This window comes from Melanaphis sacchari, unplaced genomic scaffold (assembly GCF_002803265.2).
Source record: "Melanaphis sacchari strain LSU unplaced genomic scaffold, SCAv2.0 Contig10_pilon_pilon, whole genome shotgun sequence".
In the NCBI taxonomy this organism is placed as follows: domain Eukaryota; kingdom Metazoa; phylum Arthropoda; class Insecta; order Hemiptera; family Aphididae; genus Melanaphis; species Melanaphis sacchari.
In genome coordinates, this window is record NW_020270420.1 from 1,847,994 (window position 1) to 1,863,759 (window position 15,766).

The following is a 15,766-nucleotide window of genomic DNA, read 5'->3' on the forward strand; positions in this document are numbered from 1 at the left end:
TTTTGATAAGTTGAATTCTTATAATATACCTACAGCAATAAGAAAATGTGTAATAAAATATGAAAATGTTCTTGTGAAATAAATTTTCACAGAATACCTTACCTCTCAACATTGACTATAAATAAATTCAACAACACATTCAATAATACAACAAAAAAAAACCGAAAGAGTTTTTCATTTTATCGAAAAATCATGTAAAAATTGGCTAAAACCACGCTTACCACAATACATCTTCTTGTAAAAGACTTGTAGACTAATCAGACAGCTTTTAAGCAGATTTTTATATTTTATATTCAGTATAATATAATGTATAAGAAGAACTATGTAATATTTGTATTTATGTAAAAGATTATGTCTGCTAATATAACTAATTTAATTAATTAAAAATTAAAAAAATATTAGGCTTTACTACAACATATTATTTAATATTCATATTTGAAAAATTAATATTTTTTTATATTTTGATAACTTTTTGTTTTTACTATCAATATTTTAATTGAGATTTTTATGTTAAAAAATTATAAACGTTTTTATTCCAAATATGAGTGAACGGGTATTATTCGCGCGTAGGTAGGCAACTGCAAATATTTATTAAGTAGGTAGACCCATTGTCAAAACGAATGTATTTTAGAGGTGTGTTAGAATTAATATTACGTCTTATGAGTATGTATTCGTTTATAAAATAACTTCAAACTTTGATGATGAGCTGTTTTTTTTTAATTTTATCGAATTTTATGATAATTTTTATGAAGTACCTACGTTTATATATTTACGATATTTACTTGAAATTTTCAAAACTCATTACTAGTTTGAATTTCTTATTATCACATTATATCCAACTGTTAAATTAATTGAAATAACTCTAAATTTATTAAATAACGTTATATTGTTCAACGTTGTGTATGCAATATGCGTCACAATGTGTACAATAATTAAATATACGCACACGTAATTATATTATATTATACACAACAGAATTGTTTCAATTTTGCGTTATAGAACTTTTAGTGATTTCAATATAATTGTCTGTCAATTTCTAAAGATAAATTATTATGTTACATAAACCGAAAATCTTATTATACGAGTATACTTGTATAATTTACAAAAATACGTAGACATTTCAGGAATCATAATACACGCATTTAAATATTGAATACGTTAATTTGATTAAACAGTGTAGCTCTCTATATTTTCTTTGACATTAACCACATTAATATACAAATTACAAGGTAACGCTAATTAAATTTTTTTTATTATTATTATTTATGTCACTTAATTAGTAGTTAGGTAAGTACATTATCCTTGGGCGATTGATCAGATCGTGTTTTTATTTTAAATTTACTTTTTATCAATATTTATCGTTATTAACATAAAATATTTATTCCCATAAGTCCTATAAATTTACATTCTACATAGCATAATATTATCATCCCAATAATTCACTATCTAGAAGAGATTCTAGAGAATTGTAGAATGTAACATACATATTTTATGATATCGTGTTATACATAGCCCAAACCTAAGAACGTTAAAGTTTAATAATTAATTTAAAAAGCATTTTCGATATTTGGATTAAGTAATTCATAAGGAAATATATATATATATATATCTTGTGTCAACAATTGATCTAACGTCTAACGTAAGCAATACAATATCGACTAAAAATTTTAAAATATTGCATTACCCGTAATAAAAAATTATTATTTAATGATTAATAACTAAATACTTACGTGTTATAATAGAATGATCACAAATTGTTATATTATATTATTACCTAATCATACTTTCCAACACTTTTAAGTTTGGAAGAAAGTCCGATATTTCGTTATACTGCGATACAAATTTGCAATTTTAAAATGCAACTAATTTCTTGAAAAATAAAACATCTAATTATAGATGGGTTATATATACCTATGTATTATGTAGTATATTTTATTTCAAATAAACACAAATAATATTGTAATTATTATTTTATTGTTATATTATTATAATTCTATTAACCATTTTTATGTTAATAAAAAATTAAACTACAACTATTTTGTTATTATCTATTATTTATTAAGTAATTTTACTTTTATAAATAATTACCAGTGTTTTAATTTTTAATCTGTGCCACATTTAATATTTTCCTATTCTGTCTGAATTAATTTTCAATTTTGCTGGGCTCAACAATTTTTTATTCGCCCCGCACTCCTTAAGTCCTGCGGATAACCCAGTGTACCTATATAATTTACTTCCCTATGACATAGTGACTTTCAAAAACTATAAACAAATACATTTTATACAATGAAGGTAGATTACTTACCAACAATGATTTTATAACGATGAATAATCGATTTCACACGACAAGTAGATATATGAGTATAACATGTATACTCAGATAAATATTATATAGGTACCTACATAAAGCGCTGTAATAACACGGTAAGTAAATCATTAAAATCTTTGTTGTATGGATAACGCTCCAATCAAATGGTTTGATCATCACACCGGTTGCTTATATTATTATACACAAGAATATATAATAATAATAATAATAATAATAATAATAACATATACACGGGCAGATGCCCACGCGTATTTCTCCTTTACACACAGCAGCGCACACGCGTATATATTAACGATTTGAAAACACGTTGAGTCATTGCAGAAATGTTTTAAGTCAATGCGATGACCGAGACTCGTGACGTGAACCATACACATAAAGCTATATATATTATATAATAATATAATGTACACCCTGTATGGTGAATGCACTATGTTTAATAATAACATTTCGTCTTTTGGGATCTCGAAGCCCGTCGTAATCATTGCCGCGGCACCGGCATCGACATCTGAGTGGCTGCATATTATTACGCATATTGGTACTAACAGCCCAACAAAATCTTATGGAGGCTTATTACAGTTTTTCCCAACCGGGTGACTTGTCATGAACATTAATCAATAACCGACAGGCGGAGACAATCATTATTTATTATGTTTATTCGAGATAAATGCGTTTAACCAATATGATAATGTATATTGTAACGTATCGATTTTTATATTATGTATTATTGAGAAAGAGGGAGGACAAAAACAAAGCTCTTACATATTTTTATTATATTGAAACCCATAATAATATGCAATCGTAAGTAACACAGGTGGCATTTTGTAAATTAGTCAATGTGGACATTGTTACATTAAACACATTATAATAATATTACATTCTTGTTACATAAGTTATTATCAGCAATTCTAACAGCGCACCATATAGGTACCCACAGCCTAATCATTATGGACATTATAAAATGTAGGTCGGTGGTTGACATAAGCGCCATCAAAACAAGATATAAGAAGTAAAAGTATCATAGTATAATATGCGCAAAGTTTAACCTTAATCAACTAATTTATTATAAGCTTATAACATCGCTCATCAGTATAAGTCAATATTGTATTTAACATTTTACTCAATATTAATTATTGACGATTTATGGTACCTAGTTAGTAATAGATTGTATAATATGGGTTACCTAAATATTATTTGCATATTATAAATTTAATTTGATTTTTTTAATTATTTATATTACCTTTATCATATAATTACTCATTGTTTATCTAATAAAATATTAATATCATCGGAGCATTTTTGCTTTTACATCTTTAGCGTTTATACCATTATGTATAAAGCTTGTAGGTACAACGTTAAGGCTACTTCACACTACACCGTGACAACGTAAACTGTGATTTTCTAAAACACATAATTTTATAATGTAATGAAGCTATTCAAACGTTTGTATTGATAGACTGAATGGAAAGTATAATACTTGGTGTAACACGTGTCTTGAGTAGGATTGGATTCTATTTCCTTACAGGTGTATGGAATATATTATAGTAATATATTGTAGTATACCACTCGCTAACCGCAAGATCCAGCCAAAAATAGTGACAAATTGTAATTCGGAAAACACAATTGACGTTATAACGGTAGAGTGTGAATTTGCCTTTCAAGCAGTGTATTGATTTATTACGTATGATTTTTTATAATCTATATGACTATATGCGTTCGATATTTTTAATATAGTGTTTTTTTTTATTCTTGTACCATTAAGTCGACGGACTTATTGTGTTTTACAAAACAGTACAATTAATCATTAATAAATTGTGTTAAAATGTGAAAATATTTATCACTATATCTAGCAATTACCTTCTCGTATATTATTATATTATATACATATTGCACACACACACACACACACACACACACACACATACGCGTTTAAAATGTATTCAACAATGTAAATAATGAGCTCATTTGCCGACTTCGAGTGTAAATATTATAATAATATGTAAATTATTTGAATGTATAAGCTCTTTAAAACTATTTTTTTCAAACAATCGTCAATCGCATTATGCACTCTCAACACGTTTTACTGGTCAACATATAAAACTTAAATAATATCTAATTAATGAAGAATAAATTATATTTTTTAAGTATTTTTTTTCATCCACTTCAATATAAGTGTTAAATTAAATATGTGCCATACTTATTCTCGATAAATTACAAGTCAATTTAAACATTTTTTTTTTTTAATTCTAAAAAACAATGGGTACCTACTACCTATAATATATTGTAACTTTTTTAAATTTAAAAACGTTACTAAGACTTGTTTCTCCTATTCCACTTTTATCTGCTGATATTAGTTTTTTTAGTCTGTTATCCTATGTTTATATTTATATTTACATAGTAATTAATACAATTATTTCGGTAGTTAACCGTGTTTAAACGTTACAGTCTACAACTACTTAGATACAACGGATTATAAATAAAAAGGGTTTAGGTGCAATTTAATAGATTCTAAAGAAGAAACGTGCAATCGTATCAATTAAGCGGGTCATTTCAATTCAACCGAAGTCCGTTAAAAACTATTTAAAAAAAAAACACTGTCGCTCAACAATAACAATCGGCTTGTTTAGTAGTAATTCATTTAATCGTAATAAAAAAAAATAAATAAATAATAATACACTCATGCAGTTTTATTTTAAACCAACTCCGAAATAATTACATCAAAACGTGTGTTTTACCCTCTTCCACCCATCATACGCACAGAATTAATGTTTCGATGATATTATACATAGTTTGATAGTATTCGTAAAGCCACGTTACAGCCCACGTGAGTATTATTAACATTAGTCTAGGTACCTACATTATTATACATCACTCATAACGCCGCCGTAAAACGATATTGTTTCGAGACGAACGAATGCGTTTAGTATATAAAAGCGAGCGGACAGATTATTTATACGCTGCAGCGTAAATCCGCAAGTTTTACCGAGTGCATTATACGGATCCATTCACTTTACACAACGCGTGTACACATCATGAATATCATTAAAACTATACGCAGTTGATTGTGCCGCGTGTACAGCGCGATAATTACAACTTACCAGCGTATAATAAGATATTATTATACTGTACCTGTGGCGAAGGCTGGGACATCAAATCATGAACATGGTATTACATTCTCGTAGAATGCGGTCGAAACGATTATTAATACAGCAAGCTGTTAAGCTGTACGTGGCTTATGAAATCGGCACCGCGGAGAGTGTCCAGCGAGTAGTAATAAACTACTTTTTCGCTCAGCTATATGTAGCGCCACCTCGCGATAACACTGTGCAAATCTCTGATCGCAGATCGTAGCTATTGCAATACGATTTATGTTTCACATTAAATACGTGTCAATTATATTATTATTATGACGATATGTCGATATGATACCAACGGAAAGCATAATGCGCGCGACCAGTATAGTGTCGAGCCGTCGAGTCGCAGCACCTGGTTATAAGACTTGGGCGCTCGATGTTAGGGTATTGTATCTAGATAAATATAGAAATGGGAATTTAATACGCTTTCGTCTTACCAATATCGGCAGATGAATCATTATATTTTGTTCTACACATAATGGGCTTAAATAGTATGTACAGATAATGGAATTTAAAGGAAATAGGATAATCGCGTGCATCTTTATTTTTTTTAAGGAGCAATCTCTATGAGAAAATTTTAATTTTATTAAATACACAATGAACGTTTATTTTTTTAATAATGAACATTTTTTTTTTTTTATGAACTCTAGAAGTAATTACTTAGTTGTTTTCAAAAAATATTTATATTTATTATTTTAATGTTATAAAATATTATTTTATTCTATTTTTCTCCATGGCAATGATATACAAGCACTATGTCTAGATATATTGAATACATATACTATATCTAATTATCTAATTAGATCGACACCTATACCTATACCTTTCTGAGCAACCAAAATTTGAAACGAATAAATAATATATTATTCAAACATATTATAATATAAAAATATTAATGATAATAACGTAATAATAGCGCATATAAGAGATGTTTTTTATTCTATACAAGTACATCATACTTATACATATAGGTAAATACACAATTTCATAAAATAAAGGAACATTTATATTATATTATCTCTAGCTTATAAAATATGAATACTAATGAAAAAAACATATTTTTTTTAAATAATATGAATATTCTACATAGTTAGGTATGTATTAATATACATACTCGTATACCTACGTTTTATTATTTTGAAGACATTTAAAGACCAATAAACGGACGCGTTATCGGATTATTATAACATATTATTATAAATCCCTGTACAGTTTCAATGTAAAATAATAAATAACGGACAAATAAGACATTCCAATATTAAAGTCAGTGTTTTGTATATCGATTTGAAAAATTTTTACATGCGTTCTTATTATCTCATACATATATTATGTTATTATGGTTATATCTAAGATAAATGAAAAAAACTGATCATCAAATATTATACAGATCTAAATTAATTTGTATGAATATATTAGTTTATATAAATTGTACTATTTTTAGTGTATTATTAAGGGCATTTATCTTCATAGACGAGACGTGTTTTATTCATCCGTAATCGTTGTTCTAAAATCTAAGCTATAATATAATTATTAGATACCACTGTATAATAATTTTAAGAATTATTTAATTTTTAATTTAATATTTATTTGTTATCATGTACAATTTTTAAATAATATTTATTTTTTAAAGTTGTGTATATACTTATCATAAATATATAATATAAATATAGATAATTCATATGGACATGAAAGATAAGTTAAAAAAAAATTACCCAGCATTAACATTACTTAGTTAAGTGATTTTCTTATAATTGTTTCAATACTAAGTCTCTATAAGTCAGTATCTCTTTAAAGCATCTTTTCAATTGATTTCCAAAAATATTTTCGTAGTTGAGTGCATAAATTAATGGGTATGAATAATTTAAAAGGTGAGTGATATTAAACTGTAAAATACAATATAAAATCAAAATATATTTTTTGTCTAAATAATACACAATTATTTACATAAATTACTATAAAATGCATTATAGTTCAATCCTAAAATGTAATTTTCTATTAACACAAGAACGTATAGGTATATGTGTAATGAATATTTGATAGAAAATTTATTAATAATATGAAATTTACGGTTGTATAACTTTGAATCATATAAATCATATGTAATAATAATTTATATTTTCTATAGTGTAATAGGTAGACATTGGAGTGGCGTATTTCGTGGATATATCTAGAAAGTGTCCAATTTTCATTAAAATATTACTCAACATCAAAAGAAATCTTATTCAAATTATTATATGATAATTAAACAGTATTAAATTTAAAAAAATATTAATCTATAAAATCATAATTTGGGGAAGATTAAAATTCTATATTGAATATTTTTTAGTTATTACTTTATTACAGAATATCTACTTATATTTGTTCTTAAACTCTCTTTTATTTCGTTTTAATAATATATTACAAACATACACAATTTACCACTGATATTTAGTCAATAAATGGTTGCAATCAACTACATAATATCTATTTATTTATAGATACAATTATTACTATTCCTAACCTTGTTTATTCGTGTCTATTATTATTATTATCATGTATATGGTATATATATATATATATATATATATACATATTTATAATTAATTATGCTTAAATATTTTTTTTTAAATTCACTTTTTTATAAAAATTTATAGGTTACTGTTAATGAGATGTTTTAAACTTTCAAGTTGAAATTAAAAAATTTAACTCTTAAACTGATACTTTTTTTTGTTTTCATGCATAATTACATAAATTAAATGGTTTGACTTTACTTATTGCATTGTATAAGAACAAATTTTAACTCACGACCGTACATTACAATACAATGTATGTAATAGAGATTTTTAATTTTCAATAGCTTATTTATTACATAATATAAATAAATATCAATCACATTGAAAACATTCATAATTCATTTAATCGATTAACTTATTTTTACAATTTAATTTTAAAATCATTACAGTTTTTAAAAACAACTTTTAAATTATTTTAATTAAAATAATATGATACTTTTAGGAAATAAATAAGAAATAACAATGACAAAGTTGTAATTTAAATAAATGCAATCAATAATTATAAAATTTGGAATTTATTGCAAATTTTATAACCTTACATTATTTAAACATGATTCAATTTTTCATTTAATATATACTATTATGTATAATATACTATGTATACTCGTATGTATCTATCTGTAATACTTAATATAGTTATTTGAATCAAAACTAATAATTATTTATCACATATTATTTCTATTTTATGAAAAAGCATAAAAAAATGCATGCTACTATTTAACAATAAAGCTGTCAAAAATGTTATCTGCCTTATTCTAAAATTAAGTAAATTCCAATAAAAATAAACTCTATTACACTATATTGTAAGAACATAATATGGTTTTATTTTTATATTTCAGTTAAAATAAACGAGCATGAACTATAGCTATTAATATTATTATACCACGACAGTTTAATTGGTTATGTATCAAAAATTAATCTAGCTTAGTTTTGCATGCATTTTTTATTCTTGGAAATTTATAAGGATTTTAAGTTAAAATATTAATTATGAACAAAGTTTGTAGAAATACATTACGAGATTTATGTATAACATTATAAAATACTGTTATATTAAATACGTTCATACAAAACACTTACTCATGAAATTACAAAAAAAATTCTTCAGTATAATTTACTTTTAAATGTAAAAAAATAAATATAAAGTACACTCATATTATAGCTTAACATTAATTATAAGTTATAACTAATCATGTTACTGTAAGCAGATTTTCATCATTACTATACTTACATATCAAACTATGTATCTTGTAAAATATTATTTTTAACCAGATAATATATAAAATAATTATTCGAATGATATTTTACTTGTCAAATAATTTTTCAAAATAATTTGTGCATGAGCAAAATATTTAGCTGTTCTTACATGCATACAAAAATATTACAATGAATTAAAGTTACTACTTACTGTTTATCAAGCAGAAGATTAAAACAAACAGGAAATTAAAAAAAAGAATTGAGACATTCAAAACACAAATTTGTTTACATTTTAACAGCTTCGGATTATATATCTAATCTTCTAGATGAAAGTTCTGTATACATTGATTAAACATTAAACTATATAATATGTTTTTGGAGAAATGATACATAATGGTAGATAGGTACTTTAATAGGGATACTCATTATCTAAAAAACTTAGTTTAATAAACAGATTTTTCGATCAACTATATCAAAATTAAAGAAACTTATCACAAATAAAATTATTCAAGATAATATTTGTTTAACTTTTATCTAAGCATAATATATATTTGGAATTTTTGAAGTGGTATCACTTGACACTCTTTCTATCGAATCAGCATAACAAAATGTTTTGATAAAATCACTTTTTACTAAATAAAATGTATTTATAATGTAAACACTTTCTTTAAAAAATATAAAAATTAAATTTATATTTTAGGAATTTATCAATTCTAAAATATTTTTTGTGTAATAGAAATCTTTAACAATATAATAGGTAAAATACGTAGTATGGTTATTAAATTATATGCAATAGTAATACATTACGATATTTCACTGAATATCATATAAACGGCCAGAACAGAAAAAAATGATATACTTCTGGAATCACTAGTTGCATCATCAACCGGAACCCAACTATTTTCAATATTTTCATCTCAATCAAATACATCATCGTTATCGCTACCGATCTACTTAACAAAATACAGTTTTTCCCAACGTATCATCTAGTTTTCTAGCAGTACTTTTATTATCACTACTCATACACTACCTTTACCTATGTAAATTAACCTTGTTAATATTACCCAATAGCCACTACTGCCGTGTGCTTATTTTAATCAATTAATTTTAAAAAAAATGATAATTATTAATGGTACCTACACATGTATAGTATGCATATTACACAGTTATAATATAGTAGGTAATAGATATAATATTGTGTAACTGTTTAAGCGTCAACAAAAAATTTAATTTCTGCTCTTTTACTAGATAGGTACACTGAAAATTTCAGAAGCATTATGAGTTAAATTATTAATTTCCATTAAGTATGCTTCCTGTGTTATAAACTTTATTTAATGAATAAAATATGTATATACTATACACGATGAAGCTTTTTATAATAATATATAATATACTTTTTAATGCATAATGTAGATAATATACTCTTTTTTTATACCGAGCTATAATTCATAAAATAATATACATTTCATAATTATATGTAGAATGATGAAGTAGAGTAAGTAGGTAGGTATAATAAAATTTACGTGAGATCTCGAATATTATAAATATGTTTCTATAGAAAAAAATATTGATTTTTAAGAGAATTAAATAAGAGATGATTCTATAGTTTATATGTTGCTCTGTAAGTCGATCGTTTTTAATTCTGGATAAACACGGTATAATTTTAATGGTGTATGTGTTCATTACTTTATGAAATTAACTATCATCATGAACAATATCGATTAACTGAAAAAAATTAGAAATCAAAAAACGACAATTTTACTAAAAATGATTATAGAGCATTGACTGCAATATATTTTACTTTTGAAAATCGAATTATTTGCGGGAAAAATCTGAAAATAGCCAAACTATTAATTATTATAACGCACCTGTATATCAGAAACACAAAACCAGTTCCGGTATGGAGATATATATAGTATGAAATTACGTATTTACAGTGTGAACGTGACGCGATCACGGAGAAACGCGCGTGGGCGGCGTAGGAGGTGACAGTCATGAATGGCGTGGCGCGTGCGAATGTTATCGAAAATCAATAGATCTTCGTAATCCAGACAACAACGATAAAAAAAAAAAAAAAATTATCGATTTTAAAGAGAAAACTTCGTGGCAAAATAAAGAAAATTACTATGTATTCCTTCTAAAAAGTAAAAACTAAACAAAACTCACGGATTTCGTGACATTATCAGCAACGATGATATTACGTCAGGATACACACAGCTTATCTTATTATCGTACATAATACACATATACGTTTTTGATATGTCTACACAATGTCTATATCGATTGAATTTCTTCTGTTCGATACTTTTAAAATGTGTTTTGAAAAACAATCATTATTCCCAATATCCATTTGTTAATAATTTAATAATAAACATAATATATACATATAAATACATATAAGTCAAAATATATATGATTGCCGACCAATGTTTACAATAATTCCAGCGGTTAGAGATATTAGATTAATACAATAGGTAGTTCAAAGTTTTAAATTACGTCCCAAGAATGACGTTTGTCAAACTTTTTTTAAGCTGATTAGCTCAAGAAGTTATCATACTTAAACCGAAATACGCCGAGCGTTATATTCAATTTAAATAAAAATATACATTAACAGTATTTTAAAAAGTATTTTAAATTTATCTAGTAAAATATACTTAAGCATAAACACCATGAACTACAATTAAAATGCATCTACATTTTACACACAAGTATAAATATTACTACAGTAATTCGTACTAATTAGTACCAATTTTGATTAATTTGATTAAATGATTAGTTATATTTTTAAGTTAATATTTCACTCCAATATATTTATCTGGACTCAAAATATACTTATTTTAAAAAGTTGTTTACTTACGAATATTATACACAGTAAAAACTCCAATCAATATATATATATTTAAAATTTATTTTTATGTTTTCATGAAAAAACGTATTTCAATTATAAATATAGCTAGTTTCAAAAATTATAACTCGCATTGGGATGATTAAACTTAATAATCTGCACTGATCGCAAAAAGTGAAAGTAAAAAATTATGCCTTTTAAATTTAATATATACCAACCTACCTAATTTTTTTCATGAATTATTAAAATAAGTGTTAAATGCAAATAAAATATAATACAACGAACGAGATATACAATCTCTTCTACAATACGCTATTGAATTTTAGTAAGAACTTTCTTTCGCACATAATAACTATTTGTTACAAATAGAAATATATTTTCTAATTAAAAATTGAATAAATTATCTATAAAGTTCAAATAAAATATAAAATAAAAGTATAATTACATGCATCGAGTGAAGTCTATAGTGTGACGTAATATAGTATTTTAATTTATTTTAAAATTTATTCAATTGAAATATACATGAAATGGTTTAAAATTTTAATGTGGGTTCTTGACGTGGAAAATATTGTTAATTGTAAAAGATTTATTACACGATTAGAAAGTGAAAGAGGAGAGAGTAATTTTAATTTTTTAATTTTGTAAAATATTTTTGTTTTCTTGTTTTTTTTAAACATTGATATTTCAAGTGATTTTTTTTTTGAAAAATTAACAATACCAATAATTTCCAACGAAATCAGAGTTTTTCAAACTACAGCAGAATGTGTATTTCAGATGACATTAATATTATTATTGTTTAATGTATCTCCGCTTTGCGACAACAAGATGAATGACTACGGTATCGTTGGGTTATTAATATTGATACTAATAGACTAAGCGCTACCTTAACATTCTTTTCTTTTTTTTAAGAAAAAAATTAACCCAATCAAATACACAAGTATAATTAATAAATTGGACCAAATCATTTTTAAAATGTTTAAGGTCTCAGTCCCATATTCGAATTATACATATCACATCATATATGCATGTAATAGTGTCATAGATCATAAAGATTGGAACGTGTATCACTCATAAACCATCGGACCATGACCTAATAGTGATTTTACCAAGCATTTCGGCCTTCGCGTGTAGGATAATAATACGAAGAAAAACGAAAACGGAAACAGACAAACAGACGGGAAAGTACCAGGCATTTATCAAATTGCGTCAGAATAAATGAATTCTTTTTTATCAAGGTATGCCTACCAATCCAATCGTTTAATCAGTAAATTCCATCGGCACTCCTGTACAAAGTTGTATTTAAGACCCCTCTTCTATTATATATATATATATAGATTTGTTTTTAAAGAATTTAACTTATCAAATAAAAATGCTAAAGATTTGTATTGCGCTTAAAACAATATTACAAATAACAATGACTTATGGGTATAATAGTGTCTCACGAATTCACCAACTAACATTTATGCTAATATTAAACCACACATATGCATAAATAAGAGATAGTATAATAAAAACTACTATTTTAGTTATAAGTTCACTTCGCACGTATACATGATATTGTACTCTTAAATACCCAAATCCATAGCTGGGTTAAGGATTTTCCACCCAAAATCGGAATAATACAAATTATACATTTATCACCTAGTCTGGCATACTGATATTTTACTCCAAAAAGTGTTACGTTAAAAAGGCACTTATAATTTAAACATTTTAATTAATAAATTTAAAACACATAAATTGATCAATATTTTATTCATCTATTTAATAAATTAAAATTATATTTACTAAATAAAAATAAGCAATAAAACATTCGTCCTTTTCACATTTTTGTTTTTTTTTTTATTTTTGCAGTCTTCAATAATATCGTCATAAAATAACCGATTTGCTAACTCATATTCAATACTTTTGACGTAAAATAACAAAATAATAAATACTTAACTAATAATATTTGGACCGTTGTCACTTATCGCGAAAATTTCCCCACATCATATAATATAAATAATACTTGGTATAAAGTTAAATTCAAATACGAATTCTAATGTTCCTTTGCGGGTTGCGATTAACTATATGAACAACTATATAATGTAATGTATCCTTAGCTATTACTGCGATTTATTTTGAACGCTTAATATTGACATTGTTTCACTATATCATAATGAATTCAAATTACTTGTGCTTATGTTTTTAAAATAATGTTTCAACGTCAAATATTATATCGTGTTACACCATAATTTTTTTTTTTTTTTTTTTTGTTGCCTTGCAATGTTTTCCGCCATTAGATATCTGTAATCAAAACAATCTAAACGGTAATAAAGCCTTGCCCAAAGCGATCGTCGTAACACGGCTTTTGAACCCCTTTGACTAGTCAACATCATAGTTATATTGTATGGAAAAAATTTACGATTTCAGATGTCTTTTACGAGTTTGCGACTTGTTCTTGTGATTTGCATAATATACGCATTTTATAGATATTTACGCCATGGCTAGTACGTAGGACGTGTTATAATGCATGTTGTCAACAAGTTTGGTTTTTCCATAGTTTTGTTCCAGTAAAAAAGTACTCGCATTATAGACATACGCGTATCGCATAACTGTGCTGGTATATCATAATATTATGTCTTCTATGTCTATATAAGGCCGTTTTTAATAGCGTTGCATACTGCCACCATATATTATCATAATACGGTTGGACTCGTAACAGCTTTTTTCGTGTGTCGTGCGCCGCAACCGTGTCGGACGATTAGAAATAAAACTAAACTGCGTTCCAACGCGGCAATAATATATTATATTATATCATATCATAACGTTGTAGTGTTTTAACGTTTAATCTAAATCGTGTTAAGATGTTGTTGCGAAATTTCGTTTCGTTATTATTAATTATTTTATTATTCGTCCCGTCGGCATAAATAATGAATAACATATAATACATAATATCTTTGTCTTCGTTGTTTGTAGGTACCTATAATATCATAAACATTTGTTGACAACATTATATCATATTAATTATATTATTGCGTTTCACACCAGTAAAATTAACACACAGTGATACACGAGTAAACCGCATGAAACTTGGTACAAAGTTGGTTAAGCGCTGTAGCTGAGAGGGGGGCACACAATAGATAAGTTTATCTGAGATAAATTATATTTGTGATTTTTTTTTTAATAGTTTAAACAATTTTAGTTCGAAAATTGTCAAATAATGATTATTATAAGCTCAATTTAAAGATAAGAAGTATAAGTAATGTATTTTTTCTAGCTACAAAGTTATATTTTATTATTTTTATTTATTTATTTGCTTATTTTTAATCTCAAAAAAATAAATTCTAAGCTTTCCTAGACACTTGATAAATACATTTCTTGGTTTTCATCTACAAAAATATACAAATTCTAATAATTTCAATTTCTAAATTTATTATATTATAAATTTTTATATTGTTTTGCGGTGAATACATTCCTATAAATACAATATCTCGTGTGCGTTTAATGTTTAATATAATACTATGGTCTTTGTATATAATTTGTTTTTATTATTATTATTTTGTATTTTTTCTCTATATATGAATGGCTATTAGATATATGTATATTCCACGAGTTATAATCGATTATTCCTGATACAATTTTTATTTATTTATCTAAATTACATATATTTATAAAAGTCTCAACAAATACAAAACCGGTAACTTAAAGCATTAAGATTATAAAAAAAAGAAATATG